The sequence below is a fragment of the Triticum urartu genome, chromosome 3 (assembly GCF_003073215.2).
Source record: "Triticum urartu cultivar G1812 chromosome 3, Tu2.1, whole genome shotgun sequence".
NCBI lineage: Eukaryota > Viridiplantae > Streptophyta > Magnoliopsida > Poales > Poaceae > Triticum > Triticum urartu.
In genome coordinates, this window is record NC_053024.1 from 213024234 (window position 1) to 213032361 (window position 8128).

The following is an 8128-nucleotide window of genomic DNA, read 5'->3' on the forward strand; positions in this document are numbered from 1 at the left end:
TTCACGGTCACTTACGAAAGTGAGATCTGATAAAGATAATAAGATAAATATTTTTGGTATTTTTGTTGTATAGATTGAAAAGTAAAGATTGCAAAATAAATAGTAAACTAGAATTGTAGATCGGAAACTTATATAATGTAAGATAGACCCGGGAGCCATAGGTTTTACTAATGGCTTCTCTCAAGATAGTATATATTATGATGGGTGAACAAATTATTACCGAATAATTTAAACCGATAGAGAGGCTGGTCAACTCGCCATCCGGAGCGCCCCTCGATCACGTTGCTCGTTGGCCGTTCGATGATGGTCAACTGGGTCTCTGGCGCCCTGCCTCGCGTTCGATCTTCGTTCGCTGGGTCGTGTCCCGTTTTCACTGCCTGGTCAAAATGCAAGGGTGAATGACCTGTGGGCTCATGGCAAGTGCGGATAGGCTGGGTCAAACTTTCCTGGGTGTTCGCGCGCCTCTCCCCGAGTGCTGCGTCGCGTGTGCCGTGCGCTCCGCGTCGTGTGGCTGGGGCGAGCCGCAGTTATGCAGCATGGGCGAACCGCAGAGGGGTGGCCAGCGCTTATGCACCTGGTCCTGCACCCGCATATATGCTATCACGATGACGGGTGGGCCGGTGCTGCCCCTGGTCCCGCTCGTCTGTTGGACTGGCTACGCGTCCCACGATGTAGGATGTAGGTTAGAGGTTTTTCGGGTCAACCGCTTTTGGCGGGACACTTCTGGCGCGTTGCCTGCGTCGTGCGTTGTGGGGCGTAGCTGCGGAGTGGTCAGCCGATGCGTGTGCACCCGCCTCATCCGCCTGCCTTTGGCCAATCGTGATGACGGGTGGGCCAACGCTGCACCTGGTCCCGCTCGTCGGCGTGCTGGCTACACGTTTTGCCGGGGTTATCACGTCGTCGTTTGTGGTCACGTGTGGGGTCCTCGCATGCAGGGCGATGCGTCGTGGCTCGTGGCTGGCCCCATTCGTTGGTCTCCTCTTTTGTTTCGTTTGGAGAGAGAGGAGGGGTTGGCTGACTGATGCATGGATGTGCGCGTGGGGTAGCTGACTGATGCATAGTGCTCCTACATCATGCTGTGTACGAGATGTGATGCCGCATACACACCCGCCGCTGCCTTTCCGTGCAATGACCGGTGGGCCACGTTGGATGATGGTCCTACACATCTGTGGGTTGATTTTTTTGTTTGTGTCATTGAGTTTCATCTGCGGTCGGAGTGAGTCGGGTCATGCGTCGTGCTCTGGCTGACTCCTGCGCCATGCCCGGTGACCCCGGTCTTGCGGCTGGGTGTGGGTGTTTGCTTTAGCTGCAGCGTAGCCGGTAGTGTTCCCTCACATCTCGAGATCCGCATCCCGTCCTTCTCTCTCCTCCTCCTTTCTCCTCGTCAGCCATCAATCCGCCTCCTCGCTGCTCCGTTTACTCCACCGATTTCTCTCCGGCTGCCGGCCTCCCAGCCCCCCCACCCCACAACGGCATTTCTTGAGGAGCAGCGCGAGCGAGGCCAACAGGCGGAAGGAGCGGATCGTGGCCTCGCACGTTGGCTCGTCATCTGCTTTGGCACCTTTCGGATCCGCGCTGCTGCGTGCGATGGTTCTAAATCAGTGCAGGTCGTCACCGCGGGATAGTAGGGCCGGCGGATTCTTCGCATCGGGGGCTGGCTGGCAGGGGAGGGTCAGGAGGCCGGCATGACTTGCTAACAAGCAGAGGTCGGCTGCGCTCTCACTTTGACCGCTTTGCTCTCTTTCTCCTCCTCGTTGTGTTGCGCTCTCTCTCTCTCTCTTCGATTGGATTGCCTCTCCTTCACCGGTGGTGTGCTCTCGTCGGCTGCAATGTCGCCCATACTCTGGATGGGACTGCTGGTTGAGATTCGTTCTCCTTTCCTGATCTTGCCGTGTACCCTTATTTTTGCTATGCCCTGCTGATTTCGTGTTCTTCCTTCTGTCCGCGTCGTGCGCAGGTTGATTATCTTGCCATCCTCTCCTGCGTCCACTATCGCGTCGTTCTGCCTTCGGCGATTAATTGAGGTGACACCACGCTCCATTTTCTTTTCTGCAGGATGTTTGATGAAATGCATATTTGTTAACCTTTTTTTTGCGTTCAGTTCATTTTGCTTGTTGTTCATCCTTGGCCTTATCGTCCGTCTTTCCTCCTATTCTAGCCTACTTCTCCTTTCCAAGTCGGGTAAATGGACTGCTCTTTTGCTTGTCTGTGGATGACTATTCTTTTACCTCTGTGCACCGATCCACGTCATGTGTGTGCTTTGACTACTTCATCTCCGTTTATTTCGCTGGTTCTAGGATCTCCTTTGCTGCTGCATCTTGATCTCCTGCTTTGCTGTAACTATGTTCTGCCGCTTGATGTTTGCTTCCTTTCTTTCTAGCTACATGCTTATTCTTTCTAGCCACATGCATGTTTTCCTTTTGCTGTGGGAAATAGTTCAGTTATATTTATCAGTAGCATCTCTATGTTTATAGATACATACTAGGAACGTGCTTCTTTAGTGTGGCCTTCTCTTTTTTATGCAAGAAGTGTGCCTTCTCTAACCTGACAATCATCTTATTTTTTGTTATAAATAATTACTGCAGGATGGAGCAGCAGGCATAGATGAAATCTACTGCCGATTTCTATTGGTTGCGGCATCTTCCGCTGAGTAACTCTACAAAACAGCCTGCTAGCATTGATTCTTGCAATAAAAAAATAAGTCTGGCATCAGTCATAAAAAGCTTATAGACTTAGATAATTTCTTAATCCTGCACTGGTTCTCACGAGTGAGATTGTAGATGTGGTATTTTGAGAATACCAGTGTAATTCACTGGTCCAAAAGCTCCATTTCTTAATGTGTTTTTGCAGAATGTTACCAGTAATGTTTTTCTTTTCCTTAATGTACAAACATGTCTATTAGATATGATTTTGGATCTGAACTTTTCCCTGTCTGCAGCTCACATTGTGGAATGGTCATGGTACAGCAAAAGGAAAAGATGTTTAAACTTTTTTGGGCGTCATACATGAAAAGTACCTTTATTTCCATCGAGCTTAATTACTAAGAAAATGTTACCACTATTTCCTTACTAATAAACCTAAATGTTCTGAAAGTTTGGTCTCTTGCTCTCTTTGCTTATGAATCGGACACTTTCCCTTTCTTTAGTCCTTACACGGTTCCACCTCGCTTTGACTTCATACTTTGATGGTGTTTGTAGGTATGAGGAGTGGTCATAATGTTACTTAAAGGAGGCCTCAACTTGCACCAAATACATGGGCATGTGCAACAACAACTTATGTAGGTGAGTAGGTATTTATGCTTAGTTTTGACTTGAGTACAAAAAAGAGCTTGCTGACATATACAAGAGAGTAGGCTACCCATTCTTGAATTGAATCAGATTGGTAGACTAAACCACGGTGGTGTACACTTTGCTGCTGAGTTATTACAATCCAACTGAAAATAAGGGGAAAACAAACATGATCCTGCCATTTAAATTATCTCATATTTGTGGAGAAAAGTTGCATAGTTAGCTATTGCAAAATACTATCGACCCAGTTTTTGTTCAATAGATGTCCCTTCTTCGAATGTAGCTTGAACCTACGCAAGGGCATGGTAGCATGCTCATTCTATTTTTTTTACTAAGGTGGTTACACTTCCCTACTTTTTGCTGAAAGAGAGTGAATTTAGTCATGAGCTATAGCGTTTCTGTTTACTGAATTTCGTTTTGCAGTTCCCTTCTCTTGAATGTTTATTCAAATGTGCCTAATGTTTTTTTTCAGGTCTCTAAAAACTAATAAATGCTGCTCTCAAATCAGTTAGGAGGCTGAAGGTAGTAGCTTACTGAACTCTCATTTCCGGAAAAATCTGGAGATGATCAACTTGCTCCGACATAGTTAGTCTTTCTAGACTAATTGTTTGTCAGTATCTATTCTATACATGTGTTTGATTGGTTGTGCAAACATGCATGCATTGTTCTGTGTGGAAATTGCTTTATCCGGTCTGTTCTATAGCAATGCCTCCAGTGGCTGTTTAGCACATATATTTAGATAGTTGCATACGCATGCTTGGTTCTGCCAGAAAATTATCTTCCCTGATATGTTTTCAGATGCTATTTGGTATACATGTTTGTCTTTGTCATCTTTATGTTGAGTTGTGGGTTTCAAAGGTATTTATGATGATCGTTTGCATGGTGGTTCGTCAGCGATGTGCGTTGCATATTCATGATTCAAACTCTTTGTTGGGTATATATCTATATGAAGTTGTTTTTGAATGGCCCATGATTCGTTTTTTATTAGTATTTTAGTTTAATCATTTCTCCAGAGAATCTTGATATCCAGCTATATATATATCCAGTCATGTTTTTTTACTCTGATTTCTTTTTTGTTTTGTTTTACAGTTTGTACAATCTCTAAAGATGGTGCTCCATTGTTCTGTTAATCAAGATTTATTCCCTCCTTTCTTACTAGCTGATACGTCATGACTGTTTGCATGGGGGGTTATGTTAACTATACTCTATTCATGATTCAAACTGTTTGTTGGGTAATTTAGTTTAGACATTGTGTCCTGAGAATCTTGATATCTAGCTGTATCGGTATAGTATAGTTTGAGATTTTTCCCTCTGAATTTATATATCCACTCAGGTTGGGATAGGTTATGAATATTCTTAGTGTGCAAACAGCAGCAGTGCTGCACTTTCATCAGATGATGATATGCCAACCTTGTGCCATTTGGCTCTATGTTACCCGAATAAGATAACAAAATACACATGCTCAATTATATATTTTCAAAGATGAACTATCCTTGATTTTCCATTTTAAATGGTTTGAATAAGTATCCTAAGTGGCTGCTAAAACTTTCTTCTACCAACGAAGTCAAATATTTTTCATCTCAAATCGCTTCCTCAAGAATAAAGTTATTGAGAAAATGCAAATATTTTCGACGCGCACATGGTTTCAAATGGGTCTCTGCGCCATTTGGCGTCTGTGGGCTGGATTCACTTGGACTAGCAGCCCTAAAAAATTAGGATTTGTAAAAAAGATGGGCTTAAATGCTACATAACCAATGAATAAAAATTGAAGAAAAATATGGATCTCTGTTACCCATATAACATAACAAATTATGCATGCAAGTTTAGATTTTGAAAGACAAACCTCAATGTAAAGGTTCACAATTCATGCCCTATGCTTGCTCAAACATAAAATTATGAACAAATATTCTCAAACGCGCACATGTTATTAAATGGGATTATGTGCCATTTGGGGCAAGAGTCATATTTTCCGACCAACATGGTTTTCGGTGGGACTTTGTGTTGCCAAATTTAAATGTGTGTGTGCATCTAATTGTAGACAACAAGCCACAATTCTTTATTATTATTATTATTATTATTATTATTATTATTATTATTACTGCTATTATTATTATTATTATTATTATTGAGCGTTATATTTTATTACCATATGTGCTTGCCCACAACAAAACCAACTAAATTATGGATTCAGCGGGTCTCTGCGCCACTTGGTAAAAATCGCCACAAAAAGAGGAGAGAAGTATAATCTGGATAAATGAGAACTAAATCCATGCATGCAAACAAATCCGACATAGTAATAGGAAATGAGAAATCTCACCAGTTGGGTACCTCTCTGCCGGAAACGTCTCTCTCGCCAAAATGAGCCATCGAGGAAGAAAAAGGGATAAATAGGCAGATATATGCAGTTACTGCCACTTCATATTCTACTCCAGACGGGACACCCAGAGAATTGTTCATGGGTCGGACAAGGTAGCATATGGGCCTTTCAAATACCTATGCCTCCATATGCACAACAAAGGGAGGGTTTTTTCATGCATATGGAAAATAAAAGTTTTGCACAAACACTTCTAAAAATACCTCCTTAATTGGTTTATACATGTTGTAAAAATATGTTTTTTCTCATACATGAGGCTCAGATTTCTCAGCATAATAAACAGATTTTCAATATAGCATGATTTAAACATGGGCTTACTACTATCAGAATGGAATATGTTCTTACTAAGGGAAACTATTTTCATCGCTATCATGGCTTTAGCGGGTCTCTGCGCCATTTGGCGCAACGGGTTTGGGGTGTGTACAATGCGTGCGAGTGAGCTCACCTTCAAAATGTAGGGGAGATGCAAGATCGAGATAAATGGAAAGTAAATCCATGCATGCAGCCAAATACGAAATCAAAAGAGGTAAGAAATCGCATCGGTCGGCCGCTGAGGAAACGCCTCTGTCACGCAGTTGAGGAACCGAGAGAGAAAGGAAAGGGATAGACAGTCTCCGCTCGATCCGCCCCGTGCCGCTTCATATTCTGCTCCCCACGGGCCACAAGCATCGCTCTACGTGGGTTCGGCTAAATAGCATATGGGCTATCCTAATACCTCCTGATGCCTATATCTCCGTATATGCACAACAAAGAGATGTTTTTTCCTAGGTTTCTTATCTTTTTTTTCCTTTTTTGCATGAAAAAGATGCACAACCAGGTTTCTCACCATGATAACCATGTTTTCAAGCTAAACCTATTCATGTCACACAAATATTTTCTTTTTCCAAACTCATTGCCAAAAAAACACAACCATGCCAACTTTACTCTCTCATCATAGTGACCATATTTTCAAACTGAACATATTCATATTATGCAATTTCCTTTTTCCCAGGCTATTATGTCACAACGTAATAAACATGTTTAAAAAATAGCATGATTTAGCAGAAGGTCCTTGCGGCATGAAATTATTTTCATCGATAGCATGTCTTCAGCGGGTCTCTGCGCTAGTTGGCGCAACAGGTCAACTAGTTGATAGAAAAGCTGTAGGATCGAAAGTATGTCTAGAGGGGGGGGGGGTGATTAGACTACTTGACCAAATAAAAATCTAGCCTTTTCCCAATTGTAAGTCTTGACAGATTTTAGCAACTTAGCACTAGTCAAGCAAACAACCTACACATGCAAGTCTAAGAGTATAGCAGCGGAATGTAAAACATTGCACATGAAGGTAAATGGAGGAGTTTGGAGGGAGCAAATGCAATGTAGACACAGAGATTTTTGGCGTTGTTCCGATAGGTTGTGCTATCGTACATCCATGTTGATGGAGACTTCAACCCACGAAGGGTAATGGTTGCGCGAGTCCACGGAGGGCTCCACCCACGAAGGGTCCACAAAGAAGCAACCTTGTCTATCCCACCATGGCCATCGCCCATGAAGGACTTGCCTCACTAGGGTAGATCTTCACAAAGTATGCAATCTCCTTGCCCGTACAAACTCCTTGGTTCAACTCCACAATCTTGACAGAGGCTCCCAAGTGACACCTAACCAATTTAGGAGACACCACTCTTCAAAAGGTAATAGACGGTGTGTTTATGATGAACTCCTTGCTCTTGTGCTTAAAATGATAGTCTTCCCAACACTCAACTCTCTCTCACTGATTTGGATTTGCTGGGAAGATGATTTGAGTGGAAAGCAACTTGGAGAAGGCTAGAGATCAAGATTTATATGGTTGGAATGGAATATCTTGACCTCAACACATGAGTAGGTGGTGCTCTCTCAGAAAATGTATGATGGAAGTGTAGGCATGTTCTGATGGCTCTCTCCACGAATGAAGAGTGGGTGGAGGGGTATTTATAGCCTCCAAATAAAACCTAGCAGTTACACACAAATCACCAAGCTCGATGGGACCGAATAATGAAACTCGGTTGGACCTATTTAGTTCAAAATGTGAACGTTAGGATTTTCGGTGGGACCAACATGTCAACTCAGTGAGACCGATTTCATCAGGGTTAGGGCATAACGTAATCTCGGTGAGACCGATTACACAAACTCGGTGGGACCGATTTTGGTAATAAGCTAACCAGAGAGTTGGTCAGGCAAACTCGGTGAGACCGATTCGCTCATCTCGGTTGGACCGAAACGTTACGAGGGGGAAACAGAGAGTTTGCATTGCGAATTCGGTGGGACCGATTGCTCATTTCGGTTGGACCGAAATGTTATGAAGGGAAACAAAGAGTTTGCAATCCCATCTTGGTGAGACCGAGATCCCTATCGGTGAGACCGAAAAGACTAGGGTTTTGTGGCAGTGGCTATGTCAACTGAACTCAGTGGCGCCGGATAGAAGGTTTCGGTGGGGCCGAGTTTGACTTTT

The 8128-nt window shown here is 43.5% G+C and overlaps 1 long non-coding RNA gene across 2 annotated transcripts; it reads left to right on the forward strand.

The window, feature by feature from the left end:
- The first annotated feature begins 1200 nt into the window (after nucleotides 1-1200).
- On the forward strand, nucleotides 1201-4770 carry LOC125543647. 2 transcript variants are annotated; one of them, XR_007298645.1, is made up of 4 exons: nucleotides 1201-1706; nucleotides 1958-2024; nucleotides 2586-3281; nucleotides 3760-4770. It is a non-coding gene; the product is annotated as an uncharacterized LOC125543647 (long non-coding RNA). The 2 variants fall into 2 exon arrangements; XR_007298644.1 differs by having other exon boundaries at nucleotides 1202-1859.
- Nucleotides 4771-8128: the final 3358 nt, after the last annotated feature.